At 38.6% G+C, this 20390-nt stretch overlaps 1 protein-coding gene across 2 annotated transcripts in view; it reads left to right on the top strand.

Moving 5' to 3' along the window:
• The first annotated feature begins 13374 nt into the window (after window positions 1–13374).
• Window positions 13375–20390, top strand: part of TAB2 (TGF-beta activated kinase 1 (MAP3K7) binding protein 2) — a 91323-nt gene continuing 84307 nt past the window's right edge. The window contains exon 1 of one of the 2 annotated variants that reach the window (XM_013056261.2): window positions 13375–13505. The gene's annotated coding sequence lies outside the window, so the exon portion shown is untranslated. The remainder of the gene's footprint in view (window positions 13506–20390) is intronic. The other variant, XM_045066252.1, reaches the window with a different exon arrangement.

The raw sequence follows: 20390 nt of genomic DNA, 5'->3' as shown, positions 1-20390 counted from the left end.
AGGTCATGATCTCAGGGTCCTGGGATCAAGCCCCACATTGGGCTTTCTGCTCAGTAGGGAGCCTGCTTCCCCCCCTCTCTCTACCTACCTCTCTGCCTACTTGTGATCTTTGTCAAGTAAGTAAATAAAATCTTTTAAAAATAAATAAATAAATAAAATAAAATCACTTTGTCAGGCACCTGACTGGCTGTGTCGGAAGAACATGGAACTCTTGATCTTCGGGTCATGAGTTTGAGCCCCATGTTGGGTATAGAGATTACTAAAAATGATAAATAAAAAAAGTAAAATAAAACTACTTTTTCAACTTTAGATTATGATTGAGTTAAATTTATGAGCTTAGGGACAATTTTCATCTTTAAAATATTGTTTTCTCCCTCAAGAATATATTATTTGTTTTTTTCTTTCTTTTGTGTCCTTCAGTATTTTTAAATTTTCTTATAAATCCTATATATTTCTTAAGTTTGTTTCTGAATAGTTGGTCTTTTCAATTTTTATCTGCTAGGCTAGGAAAAAAGTGTCTCCTTTGTTTCTTTAACTTGTGCTTACATTATTACCAATGAAGTAATACATTTTCATATATTTATTGATCATTATAGTCCCTGTAAATTGCACTTCTCATCCTTATCCATCTGAATGGTGGAGAAGGCTTGAGAGGGTCTCCAGGACAAATAAGATCATTGTTCAACACATTAAAATTTTAATGCACCATTCCCACAAGAGCAATTTCTCCACCTTTCTTTTGTTTCTGTTAGTATGGGGATAACAATTCTGTTAAAGGGAAAAACAATTCCCCATTACTCGGGCTCAGAATCACATTGTCTTCTTTGATAACTTTGTTTCCTTCACCCCCTACTTTATCTCATTTGCCTAAAGTGATTTTTAATAATCTTCTATTGCAATTTCTCTTGTTCTGACTCTGCCTTTTCATCACAAGTTTGTTCAGGCTGTCCATCCCTTTGCCCAGAAATAGTCAGTTTTCTGGTCTCCCCACCTCTGTCTCTTCCTTCTGCACCTGAGAGCGGATAGATGGACGGCAGACCCATTTATATTACATTGTTCATAAAATTTAAACAGTACACCACTGCCTCCTAAGTTTGTCTCCTACCACTATCTTACTTTTTTCCTACAGCTTAGCAAAACCAAACTAGGTTATAGTCCCAAAATATTCTCTATGATTATCTGACTTTACTTATTCTTCCTCTATCATATGTGTCTGGAATGCTCTCCTTTTCTCCTTTTCCTTCTTTCTTTCTTTTTTTTTTTTTTTTTTTTTTTTTTTTTTTTTTTTTTTTTTTGTTGTTGTTGTTCATTTGTTTGTTTCCTTTTGCAAACCTATGGTTTCCTCAAGGCTCATCTGAAACATCATCACCAAGAAAACTTTCCTGTGATCTCCAGCTCTTTTGAACTCCCAGAGTAACTTTGTTTCTCTTAAACCTCTCACCCTATTATTATCACCACTATAAATTGCTTAAGTAAAGAGAATATGTCTTATATGATGGTATGATGAAAAAAATTCTGGGATATGTGGTCAGAGGATCTGTTGAAAGCCCCACTGCTCACTTACTAATTGTTTTAGACTGGGTATGTCATTTAACCTCTTACCTTAAGATCTTTAGTAGTGAGTTGTTAAGGATAGTAATAATATGTATAACAAAAGAAGCTGTGGAGAACAAAGAAGATAATAACATATGTGGAAAAAAAACTGAGAATTGTAAAGCACTGTATAATAAATATTGGCTTAGAATTGATACATTTAGTGCACCTTGAGTTCCTACCTGTTTGTTTGCACATTCACCATTGTATTAAGGTGCCATATTCCATATAAGGCAGTAGCAATCATTTTTAATAAGATTTTGCATCACAGGGCTGCTGGGTGGCTCAGTCGTCAAAGGTCTGCCTTCAGCTCAGTGATAATCCTGAGATCTTGGGATAAAGCCCCACATTGGGCTCCCTGCTCAGCAGGAATCCTGCTTCTTCCTCTCTCTCTGCCTGCCTCTCTGCCTACTTGTCATCTCTGTCTGTCAAATGAATAGGTAAAAATCTTTAAAAAAAAAAAAAAAACAAAACTTTTTTATTAAAGGTAAAGAAGAGCCTTAAAAATACTGAACACCCATGCCCATGTTAAAAACAGGTGACGTTGTTACAGACTGTAGACAATTGCTAATCATGCTTACAGAAATCTTTCTGAATGAAACACATTTCTATTGAAGAGTTTATGATATATGTTGACAGGGAGAGATAAAGATGAGATTAGCTGCTCTAACTCCTGTTTTCAGGTCTAGTCCTGAGGCAAAGGGTAGCTGAGCAAATGAAGAAGACTATTGATATCCCATGAACTTCATTGTTATTATTGTCCTGAAAGAAGTTTTTAAATTATTCATAATAGCAACGTCTGGTGCTTCTCCTCACAATGGCATCACACAACACATACACACCACATTTCCTACACCTAAGAGCATGTGCACGTAAACCACCTTCCCTATCCTAAAAGAGACAAGACAAAAATGGATGAGTGACTCTCTCCCTTCATATCACTATCTTCTTTCCATGAATTTGTAATCCCTTATCCAACATCCTTATTCTGAGAAAAAGACCTTGCTTTCCACATATCTGAAAGGTTGGAGGACCCCACAACCTTTCTACCATCCCTCTCTCTCTCTTTTTTTAAGATTTATTTATTTATTTTAGAAAGAGAGAGACCATGAATGGGAGGGGTAGAGGGAAAAGGAATCCAAAGTGAACTTCACACTGAGCATAGAGGCCAACATAGGGCTTGATCTCAGGCCCCTGAGAGCATGATCTGAGCAGAAAACAAGAATCGGACACTTAACCAACTGCACCACCCAGGCGCCTCTGTCTCTCTCTCTGAGCTTAAGTTCTCTACATTGTCATCCATATATCTTCATTTTTGTAAATCTTTTAATTGAAGTAAAAAACATTTTCAGTAAAGTGACAAACTCATACTTAATTTTAGTTGTATAGCTCAATAGATTTTTACATATTTTTGAATCCAAACAACCATCACCTAGATCAAGATGTGGAACATTTCTTATATCCCGATAGGCTTCTTCATGACTCTCCATAATCAAATTCCTTACCCAATATTCTCTAGAGGTAACCACTGTTCTGATTTATATTGCCATCAGTTACTTTTGCCTTTTCTTAAACTTCATGTGTACAGAATCATACAATGTATACTCTTTTTTTTTAATAGTTTTTTTAAAGATTTTATTTATTTATTTGACAGACAGAGATCACAAGTAGGCAGAGAGGAAGGCAGAGAGAGAGGAGGAAGCAGGCTCCCTGCTGAGCAGAGAGCCTGATGTGGGGCTCGATCCCAGGACCCTGGGATCACGACCTGAGCCGAAGGCAGAGGCTTTAACCCACTGAGCCACCCAGGCGCCCCCTACAATGTATACTCTTGTGTCTAGCTCTTTTCTCTTCTCAGAATATCTATGATATTCATCTATTTTGTTAATCAGTAATTCATTCTTTTTACAGCTCTGTAACAGCTCTATTAAATATAATTCATATGCCATAAAATTCACCCTTTCAAAGTACAAAATCCAGTGTGTTTTGGCATATTCACAATTATGAGACCTTCACAATATATAATTTTAGAACATCTTTATCATCCCCAAAAGAAATCTTATACCAGTTAAGTCACTCCAGATTCCTCCACTTTCTCTAGCCCCAGGCAACCATTAATCTGCTTTCTATGTATTTGCCTATAGTGGACTATTCATATAAACAGGATCGTATGGTATAGAATCTTTTGTGAATGGCTTCTGTCAGTTAGCATAACACATTCAAGGTTAATCCACACAGCAGCATGTATCAGTACTTCATCCCTTTTCATTGCCAAATGCTATTCCACTGACCGAAATACCACATCTTTTTTATCCATTTACAGACTTTAGAGTTGTTTCCACTTTTTGGCTATTATAAATAATCCTGCTATAAATATTTATGTACATGTTTTTGTGTGGACATAAGTTTTCATTTCTCTTGAATATAATCTTAAGTTTCTGTTTTTTACGAAGCCCAATTTACCTGTTTTTTATAATTGACAAAAGAAATAACAGTGATTATGGGGGCTGTCAAGTTCAAAATCTATAGGATGAGCTGGCAGGCTGAAGACCCAGGAAGAGCCAATGCCACAGTTTCAGTTCAAACGCCATTAGGCTGGAGAACCAGGAAGAGCTGATGTTCCAGTTCAAGTCAGAAAGCCATCTGCTGGAGGATTTCTCCCACTTGGCAGGGGTGAGTATGTTGGTCTTTCATTCTGTTCAGGAGTTAGTGATTGAATGAGGCCCATCCACATAATGTAGGACAATCTGAGAAACACAGAATAATGTTTGACTCAGACAAGTTGACACAAAAAGTACACTAACCGAGTTGGGTCATAGAGTGGGCATATGCTTAGCGTTAGCAGTTCCTGCCAAATAATTTTCTGACAAGGATAAACCAATTTACACTCTCATCTGTAGCACATGAGAGTTCGGGCTGCTCTCTGTCTTTCTTGGTCAACATTTGGGCACTGACAGTTTTTTAAATGCTAGCCATTCTGGAGGTATTTAATGATTTGTCATTGTGTTTATAATTTGCATTTTCCCAATAAGAAATTATGTAAAACACTTCCCTATGACCCTATTGGCCATTTGGAGGTCATTTTTATAGTATACTCCTTCAAGAGATTTTCCTCCTTTAAAAAACAGTATTGTTTGGTTTTTCTTAATGATTTACAGAAGATTTTGTTTTTCTTTTACACAGTCTAAATGTGAATCCATTGTCAATATATGAACTGAAATATATTCTCTCTTCCTTACCACACTCTTGATAGTTTCCTTTGATTAACAGATGCTTTTTGTTTGTTTGTTTTTATTTCTCATTTAGGTCTATGATCCATCTTGAATTAATTTTTATATATGGTGTGAGGTAGGACTTGAGTCGCCAGTTGCTCCAGCACCATTTGTTGAAAACATTACCCTTTCCTCACTGAATTGCAGCAGTGCCTTTGTCATAAATCAAGTTCTATTTCTGGATTCTCTATTATGTTCCTTTGGTGTATTCATGTATCCTGGTGCCAATACCACACTGTCTTAATTACTGAGTCTTTTAATAAGTCTTTAAATTTGGTAGTATAAGTCTTTTAACTTTGTTCCTCCTTGAAATTTATCTTGGTTATTCTAGGCCCTTATATTTCTATATAAATATTAGAATCAACTCAATTTGCATGCACATGCACATACACACACACTTTGGGGGAAATTTTCTTCCCTTCTTATTTATCTTTGTCTCAGAAAATATCCCTTCTCCTAAAAAGTTCAAACTCTCCTTTTGTGCCTTCAGTGTTAATCCCCGAGGCTTCTCTTGCATGCTCAAGCATCATCACCTCATTCTTGCACCTTTCGTCTTTTACTGTCCTTTGACTTGTTCCCCTCAGCAGATAAACACAGCTAAATGTCTCTTATTTCCTGCTAAAGCAAACAAACAAGCAAAAACAAATGTTTTTCAGCCTTACCTTTCCCCCAGTTATGTACTCTGTCTTTTATTTTTTAAATACATACATATACATTTTTAATTATAAAGTTGTTATAACATTACACAAAATTTGGAAAATTCATTGTTCAGCCACTCCAAGACAATTATGGTTATTTCATAGTATCTTTGTATACACATGCATGTATACTTTTTGGTGTTGTAATCTGTGTGTGTTTTTTAAAAGTTTTCTATCTTCTTCCTCCACTTAATATTACAAAATTTTTTTCCATACTGCTCCATAATCTTAATAATTATTTTAAATAACTGTGTCACACACAATTGATTACACAAATCCTAATTCTTAAAATAGCAGTATGTTCAGAAATCTTTGTTCCTTCCAATTTTTAGTCATGTAAGTAAATATTGCTATAAACATCCTCATTCATGTAGTTTTCCCTTTCATGACTACCAAACCTTTGGAAAGAATAGTCTGTATTTCATACTTCTTCCTACCCTACCTATCTGCTCATTCCTTAACTCCTAAAATTTACCTGATCCTACATTACTATTAAAAAACAAACAAAAAACAAAACAAAAAAACTCTATTAAAGGTCACAATGACCTTCCAGTCAGCAACCCAATGCCTCTAAGGCTACATCATCCTGAATCTCTTCATAGCACTAAACACTGTTTGCCTTTTTTTTTTTTTTTTTTTTTTTTTTTTTTTTTTTTTTTTTTTTTTTTATTTTTTATTTTTTATAAACATATATTTTTTATATACATATATTTTTATCCCCAGGTCTGTGAATCACCAGGTTTACACACTTCACAGCACTCACCAAATCACATACCCTCCCCAATGTCCATAATCCCACCCCCTTCTCCCCAGCCCCCTCCCCCCGGCAACCCTCAGTTTGTTTTGTGAGATTAAGAGTCACTTATGGTTTGTCTCCCTCCCAATCCCATCTTGTTTCATTTATTCTTCTACCCACTTAAGCCTCCATGTTGCATCACCACTTCCTCATATCAGGGAGATCATATGATAGTTGTCTTTCTCTGCTTGACTTATTTCGCTAAGCATGATACGCTCTAGTTCCATCCATGTTGTTGCAAATGGCAAGATTTCATTTCTTTTGATGGCTGCATAGTATTCCATTGTGTATATATACCACATCTTCTTGATCCATTCATCTGTTGATGGACATCTAGGTTCTTTCCATAGTTTGGCTATTGTGGACATTGCTGCTATAAAACATTCGGGTGCATGTGTCCCTTTGGATCACTACATTTGTATCTTTAGGGTAAATACCCAATAGTGCAATTGCTGGGTCATAGGGCAGTTCTATTTTCAACATTTTGAGGAACCTCCATGCTGTTTTCCAGAGTGGCTGCACCAGCTTGCATTCCCACCAACAGTGTAGGAGGGTTCCCCTTTCTCCGCATCCTCGCCAGCATCTGTCATTTCCTGACTTGTTGATTTTAGCCATTCTGACTGGTGTGAGGTGATATCTCATTGTGGTTTTGATTTGTATTTCCCTGATGCCAAGTGATATGGAGCACTTTTTCATGTGTCTGTTGGCCATCTGGATGTCTTCTTTGCAGAAATGTCTGTTCATGTCTTCTGCCCATTTCTTGATTGGATTATTTGTTCTTTGGGTGTTGAGTTTGCTAAGTTCTTTATAGATTCTGGACACTAGTCCTTTATCTGATATGTCGTTTGCAAATATCTTCTCCCATTCTGTCAGTTGTCTTTTGATTTTGTTAACTGTTTCCTTTGCTGTGCAAAAGCTTTTGATCTTGATGAAATCCCAGTAGTTCATTTTTCCCTTGCTTCCCTTGCCTTTTGCGTTGTTCCTAGGAAGATGTTGCTGCGGCAGAGGTCGAAGAGGTTGCTGCCCGTGTTCTCCTCAAGGATTTTGATGGATTCCTTTCGTACATTGAGGTCCTTCATCCATTTTGAGTCTATTTTTGTGTGTGGTGTAAGGAAATGGTCCAATTTCATTTTTCTGCATGTGGCTGTCCAATTTTCCCCAGCACCATTTATTGAAAAGGCTGTCTCTTTTTCCATTGGACATTCTTTCCTGCTTTGTCGAAGATTAGTTGACCATAGAGTTGAGGGTCTATTTCTGGGCTCTCTCTATTCTGTTCCATTGATCTATGTGTCTGTTTTTGTGCCAGTACCATGCTGTCTTGATGATGACAGCTTTGTAATAGAGCTTGAAGTCCGGAATTGTGATGCCACCAACGTTGGCTTTCTTTTTCAATATCCCTTTGGGCTATTCGAGGTCTTTTTCTGGTTCCATATAAATTTTAGAATTATTTGTTCCATTTCTTTGAAAAAGATGGATGGTACTTTGATAGGAATTGCATTAAATGTGTAGATTGCTTTAGGTAGCATAGACATTTTTCACAATATTTATTCTTCCAATCCAGGAGCATGGAACATTTTTCCATTTCTTTGTGTCTTCCTCAATTTCTTTCATGAGTACTTTATAGTTTTCTGAGTATAGATTCTGTGTCTCTTTGGTTAGGTTTATTCCTAGGTATCTTATGGTTTTGGATGCAATTGTAAATGGGATTGACTCCTTAATATCTCTTTCTTCTGTCTTGCTGTTGGTGTAGAGAAATGCAACTGTTTGCCTTTTTGAAACTCCATCCCTTCTCCTTCATTTCTGTCCTATATATAGCCCAACTTTGCCTACTTCTCTTGCTTTCCCTATTTCTACTTCATCCTCCAGGGTTGTGTTATAGATCCTCTCCACTCCTCTTTTCCTTTGACAATCACATGGTTTCATTTATTCTCTCTCTGCAGATGACATCCAGTGTATATCCCCAACTTTGATCTTCTTTCTGGACTCCAGTCTCATGTTTTCAGATGCTAATCATCTCCATCTAGATATCTCTTTGACATCTCAAATTAGAAGGACTATCACAACAATCATTCTCTTTCCTTCCACAACTTTTCCTCTTCCTATGTACTGCAGTCATTTAGGCTTAAACCCTGAGTCGTCTTTGACTCGCATCTCTCTGTCTTTGACTCCTCAATGCTTGTTCCATGATATAAATCAGGAACTGTTTCATTAATGGGCATGTGATTCAATTATGGCCTAGAAGATGGGGTCTGGGTTCTGGGATGGGGAAGTGGTTGTGGGAAACATTTTCCCTCTTTTAAGAAGACCCTTCTACTTCCTCTGGACATTATGACTTGGAGATACAATCATTGGAACCACCATTACCATCTTACTATTAGCCAGACAATGATGCCTACACCTAAGACATCAGAACAGAGAAGGAAAGAACTTGGTGCTTGATGATATTATCAGCCTTCAGGATCTTTTAAATCTGAAGTCCACTGTAGTTTACAATATCCAAATTTATGACATCAAAATCTCATTATTGCTTAATCTATTTGAAATTGAGGTTTGTTACATGCCTGTGAGAACATCCTTACTGAAAGACTACTTTATATCAGTTCTTCATGATCTCTCATTTGGGCAATTGCAGGGCTATGTGATCTGTATGCCTTCAAACCTAATCTATTTCATATACTTGCTGCTGGATTATCCTTCCTATGAACTATTTGATCATGTCTTTGGTTTCATCCAAAGACTTTTGGTAACTTCCTATTGCCTAGAGAATAGTTCAGACTCAGCCACTCAGCATTTGTGGGTTTTATGCTTTTCATACCTCATGTAACAGTTACACAAAGTTAAGTGCTATCCCTCAAATGCACCTCTCCCTTTCCTGATTTTTTTCAGGTTTTCTCTCCCGAGAGTATTCTTGCTCTACCTACTCCTGTCCATATACAATTTTCTTCTTGAAGCTATCCCTTCCCTACTGCCACACCCTGCAAAGTAAACTCTTCTACCAAGTCAACTCTTCCCCTAAACGTCTTTGGTCTTTATTACTACCATGAATAAATAATAATAATAAAATATATTATTTATATAGCATGATCTCTTCTACTACCAGTGCTATGCCATGGAATTTTCTGTGAAGATGGTTAATGAGCACTTGAAATGTGGTTAGTGCAACTGGTGGCCTGAATTTTTCATTTTGTTTCAATTAATTAATTTGAATATAAATAACGACAAGTAGGTAGTGGCCACTGTATCAGACAGCATAGTCCTAGACTAAAAGGCTCTTGAATGTAGCAGAGGGATTTTATCTCTTTTATGTCTGTAATCACTACAAAGAGCACTGGAAAGGCACGGTATGTTTTATTCTCTCTTATTTTCTCCACAGAATCTTGTGGCCAATAGACACTGAATATTTATTGGATCATTAAATTTGGAAATCACATTTACCAAATACAGTATATAAGTAAGGGCTCCAAGATATTTTTGTTCCAAATTCAAGTAGATTAAATGGGGGAGAAGGGTAAGCTGAATGGACAAAACTCCCCTGTTACTGAGACACAATGGCTAGTCCATATTAAAAGAATTTTTTTTTGACCTGTCTACCTTACAACTATATTCTCTTAGTCAAGCAGAATTCTGCAGTTTAAAGTTCTTTGTTTTTTAAAACTTCTAATTTTGCAATAATTTCAAACTTACTGAGAAATTGTAAGAACAGCACAGAAATTTCCATGTTTATCAGGTTTTTAAAATACTTAAACATATCTTAGAATTTAAAAATAATACTGTAGTTGCCAAGGGTTGGGGGAGGGGAGAGGGAATTAGTGTTGAGCTGGGTATAGAGTTTCAATGTTGCAAGGCAAAAAAGTTTACAACTCTATTTTACAATAATGTGAATATACTTAACACTATTGAACTGCACACTTAAAAATGGTTAAGATGGTAAGTTTTATGTTACTTTTTTTTTAACACACACACACAAAATGCATACCACCTTCCAGCACCAGAACAGTTAAACCATCTTTGAAAAACAAGTTATAATTCTATTATAGACTCCAAAAAAGAAAATATCTTTTCTTTTATCCTCTGAATTATTCTTCCAGAAATCAATCTGTTCTTGTATTTGCAAATCCTCGCATTTTAAAAGTTCTTCCTTATGGCTAATTTTAAATTCCGTATTTTAAAAGGGAACCCCTTTTTCATCCATATTCCACCCTCAATAGAAATAAAATTGGTTCTTTAATAAAAATAATAATAACTTAGATTCACCAATTTTTAAATTTTATCAATCACTGTCTACATGTGTATGAGAGACATGAGAGATGTGTATGTGTGCATGTATATGTTTGTGTGTGTATGCAATTTATTTTTTCTGAACCATCTGGGAGAAAATCCCATACTTAATGTCCACTTACCCTTTAATATTTCAGTGTTGTTTTCTCATGAATAAGGATATTCTTGGACATATCCTATTCAGGAAATTTAACATTGATAACAGTAGTTTTATCTACTCAGCAGTCCATATTCCAATTGCATCAGTTATCCCCGTAATGTCCTTGATAGCGATTTTCTGCTCCAGTAAAAGATTCAGTTCAGGTCACATTTTGCATTTAATTGTCATGTTTATTTAGTTTCATTTAATCTGTGACTTTGTTTTGTCTTTTATGATACTGTTTTAAGAATACAGGTCAGTGGGGCACCTGGGCTGGTGAAAGCCTCTGCCTTAGGCTCAGGCCATGATCTCAGAGTTCTGGGATCAAGCCCCACATCGGGGCTCTCTGCTCAGTGGGAAGCCTGCTTCCCTTTCTCTCTCTCTGCCTGCCTCTCTGCCTACTTGTGATCTCTGTCTGTCAAATAAATAAAATCTTTTAAAAAAAGGAAAAAAAAGAATACAGGTCAGTTATTTTATAAAACTTTTCTTCTTTTTGGGTTTGTCTGATTCTTCTTCATAATTAGATCCAGGTTAAAGCTCTTCAATGTATGTTCGCACCTATCATACTCATAAGTTTATAAGGATTCTGTTTCTATTAAAATACACATTTACTTCATTAAATAAGTTTCTAAAAATATTTTTGTATAAAATAGACACTTCTACCATTTCAAGACATTGTTGGTTTTGTGCTTTTTAGTGGTTTCAAAGACCAGTTGCAATTTACTTAATAATAGATCCAATTCCTCTAAACTCATTTATTCAATTACTTAAAGTATGGAAATAATTCATCAAACAGAACTACTAAAAGTATCAAGGTTTTTTATTGATTTTTTATTACTCACCAGTGAAGAAATTAAGACTATAACATTTCCATTTTTTAACTTCCGTCTACATCTGTTAATGATATCAGTAGGAGAGAAAATACTTAAATTCTGATGTTGTAAATAACAAGTACTTTTGGCTTTTGAAATGGTAAAGGTTTTGAGTTGGTTCTTTATTCCAAGATTACAGCTATTTTTAAATGATGAGTGCGGAAAAAGGAACTGCGAAAAGTCCCTTAACTGTATAGAAACCTGTAATTCTTAAAAGATATTTTTTTTAAAATTCAGTATAGCTATAGCGCTCATTCTGGGAACAAATATAAAAATGGTCCTTCAGGATTTTTCTGGGGAATAAGAATGGTTTCAAGGAAGAAACTGGCAGCGATGTGGACATTTTGGACGGGGACAGAAAAATGCCGGAGTGTTTTGGACACCATAAAAGCACTAGAATCTTTAAATAAATATCTTACATTGTGAGAAATGTCTGAATGTTAAACTCGTATTCCCCCCCCCCCAGGGGAAATTAAACAAATATTTCTTTAAGATGATAGAAACAAGTCTCCCCTTCTCCCCCCCTCCCAAGTTAAAGTGTCTTTGGCTCTGCTTCTAGGACTTCTAGGAACGTGCAATTAAAATAAAATCGGAACAACAAAACTCTTGAAGCATTTAATTTTTTTTCTTTTTTCTCCCAAGCGCTCTAGAAAACTCAAAGTCCGACTCCCAAGTCTCATCGGTGGGAGCGTGGTGGCTTCCAGGACTTCTCCCACATACATTCTTGAGACTCCGGGCTTCGGCCCCGTCGCTCCGGGCTCCAAGGGGGTGTGTCCCGGCCCCACCGCTGCCAGACACAGCCTCCGCCGCGTGCCCACCTGCTGCCCCCCGCGGCCCCGGCCCGCGGCGGGGCCGCCCCCAGCCCCGAGCACTAGGCCCCCACCCGCGGGCTCGGTCGATCCGGGGCAGGTCCCGCCGCCCGCTTCCGGACAGATTTCAGCGCGAACTGCTACCGGCCCCCGTGGGGTGGGGGAACTTGCACTTTCTCCACACACACCCGCGCACGCGCGCGCGCGCGCGCACACACACACACACACACACACACACAGCCCTCCAAAGTATGAGAGGTCGGGATTTGAAAACGTAGGCTCCCGGGCCCTCCCCAAGCTCTTTGCGCCGGCTGCCCCTCTGGCACGGCCCCGGCGGCGGCCAGCGCCAGTTCGCGTCGCGGAGCCGGGCTCTCGCTCCGGCTTTCGCTAAGCGGGCGTGGAGGCTGCGAGTGTCGGGGGAGGGGTGCAGGGCGGAGAAAGAGCATCCCCACGCCGCCGCTGCAGCCGCCGCCGCCGCCGGCCGGCTGGGGGAGGCCTCGTCACAGCCGCCGCCTCAGCAGCGGCCGCAGATCTCGCGGTGTTTGCCGGCGGCGCAGCCGCCATATTGTGTGACAGTATTTTGATTTGCACTGGGCTGGCGGAGCCGCGGCGAGAGCTAGCGAGAGCTGGGGGGGTGGGGGGAGGGCAGGCGAGCGCGAGGGGGGTGGGGGCAGAGGGAGGTGGGGAGGCCGAGCGAGCCGGAGCCGAGGAGCGGGGAGCGGCGACGCCACCCAGCCAGCGTTTTTGATCTGCAGCAGCCGCCGGCGGGGCGACCCAGCCCGACCCCCTCTCCTCCCCTCCCCCTCAGCCACGAGCAGCGGCGGCAGCGGCCGGAGGGAGTTGGCGGCGGCGGCCGATCGGAGGGGCTGAGCGGGGAGGGAGGGAGGGCTGAGGTGTCCCCCCTGCCGGGTGGAATCGGAGGCGGCGGCGGCGGCGCTGGCGGCAGCCGTGGTGGTGGAGGCGGCAGCGGCGACGGTGGAGACGGCTGCCCTAGTGGGAGAGGCGGCGGCGGCGGCCGAGGAGGAGGAGGGGGAAGCGGCGGCGGCGAAGGGTAAACGGACAGCACTGCCGGGCCTCGGCGGGATCCCCAGTCCCGGCTCTCCCCTCAACTCCCCGCACCCCCCCTTCGTTTGGAAGGGGCTCTGCTGACTCGCAGGGCCCTTGCGGGGCGCCCGCTTCTTCCTCTCACTCTTCCTCCCTCCGCCTCCTTCCTCCCCCAGTGGCGAGGCAGAGTGGGAGGCCCCCCAAAGTCCTCCCGACCGAGTGGGGGTGGGGAGCCTCGGGCCGGGCCTGGGCTCCGGGGAGTATGTGTGTAGGGGGAGGGGGGCATTCATTGGAGTCGGGAGCCGGGGAGAGCCCCGGGTAGGGGAGGGTGCCAGGGGGTGGGGAGGGCCCCTGCCTGCACCGCTGCCCCCGGCCCGCCCCTCAGGCATGTGTGAGATGGGGGAGGGGGAAAGGAAAACTCCTTTTTGGGGAGCCATGGTCCGGATAAAGATGACTTAGCGAGGGTGGTGGGGGGAGAGAGTGAAAGAGATGTGGGGGGACGGGGGTGGGGGAGAACTTCGTTCCCTTTGCAGCGTTGGTTTTCTGCAGCCTTCTTGAAGTGGGGAGCAAGCCCCGCTGTGAATATGTGGCCCCCTAATTTCACTGGGTAATTCTAGTGTTCTGTCCATACGAACTCCAACCCTAAGATTGTGGTTGTAGCTGGGAGGCTGAAAGGACCTGGGTATTGCTGAACAGGTGACAGGTGTATCTTTCTGTTGGTGATGCTGTCGAATTGCTCCGGCAGAGTTGTATATCAAGGTTTCAGAGAACGTGTGTTTGTATTTATGTGTTTGGCTACGTTTCATTCCATATATAGTATATTTGAGATGTTAGGTTTCCATTCTTCAAGTCCGCTTAATTGTTGTGGAGAAATTCTTCAAATGTTTCTGATAAGAGGGGTTTCCAGGAGAGCGGAGGGAGTTTGCAGCTTCACAGGGGTTTCTCAGTAGTTCATGAAATTCAGGTCCCCAGTTCGAGGCTGTTTTCAAGAGCATTTTATTCACTGGAAAGTTCTTGAACACTAAGGTCGTATTGGAGACAACAGTGAGGCAGTATAATTTTGCATCCATTTTGTCTGTTTTAGGTAAGATTTCAAAGTGTCAAATTTTAGGGTCAGGTTGATTCACTTTTTTATAAAGAACTGATCTGTGCTTTAGCTCACTCAGAAAATCTTGCTCATTATGCAATATCAGAGTTGGCTGGGAATTTTGGTGGGCATGGAATAGAATTTTTGCTTTCAGTTTTTACACTGCTAATTGGTTGCCACACTTAACTGGTTGCCACAAGTAGCAAAGTATTGGCCCCCTTTTTGCGTGACAGTGAAATCGTGATTGGTTTTAATAAACCCTGCAGTTTGGAACTTTAGTTTTGAAACCATTGCATTTTCTAATAAAAGAGGGCATGCTTTTCATCTTAGTGTATGTTTTGGCTGAGCACTTAAATTAGAAACAATGGAAGGAATTGTCAGATAAATGAGCTACAAATTAAATTAGGGCCAAGTTAGTTTAAAAGGGATCCTTAAGCATTTAAAAACATATATGGAATAAATATATTGAGTGATGGTACCATCAGTGTGTTAACAGGAAATAGAACAAAAATTCCAGTGATTCAGAACTTCTGTTGGGGTTTTTTTGGTTTTTTCTTTTGTTTTGGGTTTTTTTTTTTCCTCCTTTTTATCTAATCAGTTTCTAATATAAGGTCTTACGACTTAAATCTTTAAAGGATCAACTGAAAGTTGAATGTGTTAATTAGATAAGTCATCCACTGAATATACTCCATTATTTCATTTTTTTCTTTTGGGTACGTGGTAATGACTTTCTGAGTTTAAAAGTATTCTCACAGGACACTGATGAACTGTAGTTATTCACCCCTCTTTGGTGAACTGATTAAATAGTAGAGCCTGTGCTCTTTTAACTCATTAAGAACTCGGTAAATGATGGGCATCTCATCTGATACCAGTTTCCTGAAAAATATATTTTGACTTAAACCAGTCCTGTTTGATTGAAATAACATCTATATTTGGTCCTCTCTTTAGTGGGAAGAAGTACTTGGCTTCAACTAAGGATTGTTTTAAGACTTGCATACAGTTATTATATCTAATGAAATGAGGTTTTTAAACTTCAGTTCGGTAGACATTATCCAGATCCCCAATTATGTTAATGAGTATTCCTTCTTTAGTATTAGTAACGTGGGTAATTATCTTAACATTATACAAGTAAAAGTTTATTCTATTTCTGTCATTTTCTCTGTAAGGAAAATTCTTTTCTCAATACTGTTCAGGATGAAATGTACACATATATCTGAACACACCACATTTTGAAAAATAGGTGTAATGTAGATCATTTACATGAAACTATACATTTCTTGCCACAAATTCCTTGAGGGATGTCTGAATTTTCTGAACATTTTTTAAGAAACATAAATTGATGAAGACTAAAAGTTTATTTTTTTTTTAACAATCATCAACATACTTGAAGTGGGAATTTTTGTCTTTTATAGATCGTTTAGAAAAAAGTGTCTGATAATCTTCCCAACATGTAAAGTTTGTAAATTAAACTGTAAATCAGAAAGGCTTCAATTCCATTATATCTCTACCTGGCCAGGCTCCTATGACCCAGAGAACAGTAGTAGCACTTTTCCTTTGTTTCACTTATGCCATCTTTATTTGATCCATCTGAATTGGGACTGTCTGTAATAGAAAGCTTATGAGGTCTTCACAATGCGAAGACTGAGGCAAAATAGTAATGAGGAGAAGATAAGGGATTATTAGATGAACAGTTTTGGGTAGCTATAAATATGTAGATGTGGGTAGTGGTGGCTACCAAGCATAGGAAAATGATCATGCTGAACTGTACTAAGGGTATTTGCTCTGAATCTTTTGATAGACTCTGACCATATGTATGTCATCTTATTTTAAACCTTCAGTTGATTAAGCTTATGCCTTCAGCTCGGGTAGAAATCCCAGGGTGCTGGGATCAAATCTGTTTTGGACTCCTTGCTCAGGTTGTAGCCTGCCTCTCCCTCTGCCTGCCACTCCGCCTGCTTGTACTCTTCTCTGACAAATAAATAAATAAAATCTTTATAAAAAATGAAATAAAACTGTATCAAAGTGGTAAGAATTTGGAGACATTTAAATTATGGGAATTTATTTATATTACTTACCTCTGGCTCATATTTTGAAAACACAGTAGTTTGACATTTCATTTCTTGTGATTCTGGTCCTATAAAATCAAGGACACTTGATTAATCAGAAAGCTAAAAAACCTGAGGAAGTACTCTTATGGGGTAGCTAGTATTGTACTTTCAGCATTCTCTTTTGTTGACCACTAAACCTGACTGTGATTTTGATAAAGTCATAGATAAGAATGGCTTTTTCTTTGTTTTCTAAGTATTCATTCCATCCCTAAAAACACAATGTTTAGTACCAGGTAACCTTCTGGCATTAAAGTTAAGCATTTCATTTAGCCTTTCACTCTGATTTCTATATAGTCACTTTATAGAATATGCTTAGTTTCTCATTTCTTAATCCTCAGAAGAGGAATGAGCTACTGTTAAAAGCACAGTAAAAAGTGTCAGGTGACAAGTTGATATTTCAGGAGATCCAAGCCAGAATTGCCACAAACTAAAATCATAGATACTAATGTCACAAAACATACCTATGAAAATCAATTAAAGTTTGGCACTTAAAAGAGCATTTTTTCAAAATACAATTTATGTAGACTCCCCCTTCTCTCTTGCTGCGTGGTAAATTGCTGAATGTCTTTTTTATTTGCTTTGTAATATTTTTAATGTTAAATTTTAATAAATCTGTTGCATTTCTAATCTGTTCCAGTTCAAAATTTCGTTATCAAGGGAATCATGAAATTTTTTTGACCTTTAAAAATTTAATATCTTTTTAGTGTTTCTTTCATAGGAAAGGAAAGAAAAAGACAGTAATATTTACTAAATGCCTACTGGGTGCCAAACTTTCATTTGCTTCACAAATATTTATTGAGCACTTACTGTGTGCCAGGAACCTTTGCGATGTTGGAGGTAGCAGCAGTGACTGACATAGAATTTCTGTTCTCACATAGTTTACATTTTGGTAGTGAAAAACAAATGAGTAAAATTAATATGTCTTGGGTGAAAAAGTCCTGTGGAGAAAATAAAACAGAAAAATTTGTTGAGAATGGACATTGTTTATTGGCTCTTTTCAGAACTGTATGCTCAATTATTATCCTTGATTTCAAAAACAAAAACTTGCAGTTTTTTTCTTTAGGAATATATTTTATAACTTTTGAAATGCAATTATGTCTGTACTTTATAGTTTCCATTGATAGCAGTTTCCTATTGTGCATACTTCAGAAAACTGCTTTGTTGCTCAATAGAAAATCTAGAGTCTGCTGTCCTCGTTTTGCCACTGATTAGCTTTGTGATTCAGAGAGGATTACAATTTTGTAGCCTCTCTGAACTTGTTCTCTTCTGTCTAAAAGTAGTGTATATCACTAAGGTTGATGTGATTATAAATTATACATTTTGTGTCAATTATCTGCTATATAGAAGGGGCTAGGTAAGTTGTAACATTTTTGTTTGCTGCTTACCAGAAAGTTCTGTCAAACAAATATAGTTGAAGTTGGTGACCCTTCCAAGAAGCTCTGGTAACACTGTGGGGCATTGTTTAATATATATTTCATTTGAGCAACTAAAGCATTCTTGTCTGATAGCAAAGGTTAATTAAAATGCACCTATAACTTACAGTCACTAGCACTGTCTGGGAAATTGGTACAGTTGCCTAGTCAATGTGATATCAGGTATACAGTGTTTTTCTGGTGACAGAACATTGTGACATAGCTTATTAAGATTGACAAGCTGGATCTCAGCATTTTGACAAATACAAATAGTGTGTTAAGGTTCCAATTTATGCAATAGTTGTGAAACATTTAGTATAGCGTGGCATACGGTAAAGCATTTGATAAATGTTTGCTCTTTTCATTATTTATTACTCCTTTATTGTGTGAAGGGGTTAATCCAAAGAATTCACAAAATATTAAGGAAAACTTTTACAGAGATAAAAAAGTACGAATTGTTGATGAGTTTTTTTGAGGGGAAAGTGGAATAGCCAGTTAAATTGAAGTATTTGTTTTTCATTTTTATTCTGGAAGATCACTAACTGAGCTTCTTAGGGACAGACCATGGTTTATTTTCATTTCAGTTTTGACTTCACCATATCTTCAGTGGTTGGCCTCTGCTTAAGAGCTCAAGAAATACTGTGTGTTAAATGTTGAATGGTTCTTAGTTTTTCTGTGTATCACAACTCATTTTGGTGGTAAGCCACTTTTGAGTTTGAAAAGTGACTACTTTGAATCTCTAGTTTAAGCACAGACTGAGGTGTCAGGCAAGGTCTCCTGAAAGTCATTTTTTAAAAATCTAGCCGAAAATTTGAAGTATACCACAGAAATTGAAAGGAAGAAATCAGTAATTTGCAGCTAGATTGGCATTTATTAACCTATTCCTATGAAGTTGTTGACATTCAAGTGAAAAAGTGAATAGCAGTGTTTATAAGAATAGAAAAAATAATTCACACATACTTACATGCTCTTAACTGTTAAAAGATAAGTTTATCTTTCTTTTTAAAGAACTTTCAATGAAACTATAGATTTATACTGGCTTTATGAATTAACTGGGATCAGTCACGTTGTTACAATCTTATAATGTGGGGAATATTCGTGTTTTCACAGAAAATCATCCCACCCCACCCTACTTCAACAGTAACCGTTTTTCTTGTGTTTAAATCTTAACATCAGCCAACTTTTTCCTGTTCTGTGGCAAGTTATCCTCTGCCTAATGTATAGTAATTTTAGCTTGCTTGCTTGCTTGCTTGCTTTCTTTCTTTTTTTAAGATTTTATTTATTTGACAGAGAGAAAGTAGGCAGAGAGGCAGGCAGAGAGAGAGGGGGAAGCAGGCTCCCTGCTGAGCAGAGAGCCCAATGCGGGGGCTCGATCCCAGGACCCTGGAATCATGACTTGAGCCGAAGGCAGAGGCTTTAACCCACTGAGCCACCCAGGCACCCGTAATTTTAGCTTTCTTAAAACCCAAGATTTCCTCAACTTCTAAGATATTTAGTCGTTTATACAAAATATTTCTTAGGTTTTAAGAAAATGTTCTTCAAAGGTATATAGGAGCAAATTGTTTTATATTCAAATTTGATGTATTCCCATACTGTTTTAGAAATGAGATAGGAATACAATTTAATATTTTGATATTCTTACGGTCTTTTGTTGACTTGTTTTGAACTGTAACAACCTACCACTAAAAAGGAATATTCCCACAGTTTGGCTTCAGAAGGAAAGTCTGATTTATCCACAAACAGGTAGGACATAGATGAGAGCATGGTAAGAATTTGTAATATTTTAATTGCATTGTTAAAGAAAATGGCATTCTTGTTTCACTTAAGAAAAACAAAAACAGTCCTAGCAAAAGTCAAAGAAGTCAAATAATACAGGTTGGGAAGGTCCTGCAGAGAAAGAGACAGGAGAGAAGCAAGAGTAGTTTAAAATTTAACGAAGATTTTGGTGGAAATAAATGAATGTTGGTTGTTACTAAAATATTATTCAAAAGAATTAGTTTATCAAACCGTGTGATCCCTGCATCCGATCCCTCCACCCAACCTTGCCAAAACAGTAAGTCAAAGCAATGCCACATTCCTAGATATATTAGAGAGATTAGTGCTACCAGCAAAGTTGTGAACATTTCTGGGGGGTAATTCTGACCGTTTAACTTGCCTGTTTGGCTGGTGCAGAAGACGTGTTCTGGGAGAATGACAGCAAATTATTGCCCCTTCCCCAAAAGTGTGTAAAAGAGTCCTTTTAATTACTAAAATCTACTTACTCCCTGGTTTATTAACCATACTTC

The sequence above is a fragment of the Mustela putorius genome, unplaced genomic scaffold (assembly GCF_011764305.1).
Source record: "Mustela putorius furo isolate JIRA1106 unplaced genomic scaffold, ASM1176430v1.1 tig00003863_pilon_pilon_pilon, whole genome shotgun sequence".
Classification (NCBI taxonomy): Eukaryota; Metazoa; Chordata; class Mammalia; order Carnivora; family Mustelidae; genus Mustela; species Mustela putorius.
The sequence above is the reverse complement of the archived record's forward strand: the minus strand, read 5'-3'. Positions and strand labels throughout refer to the sequence as shown.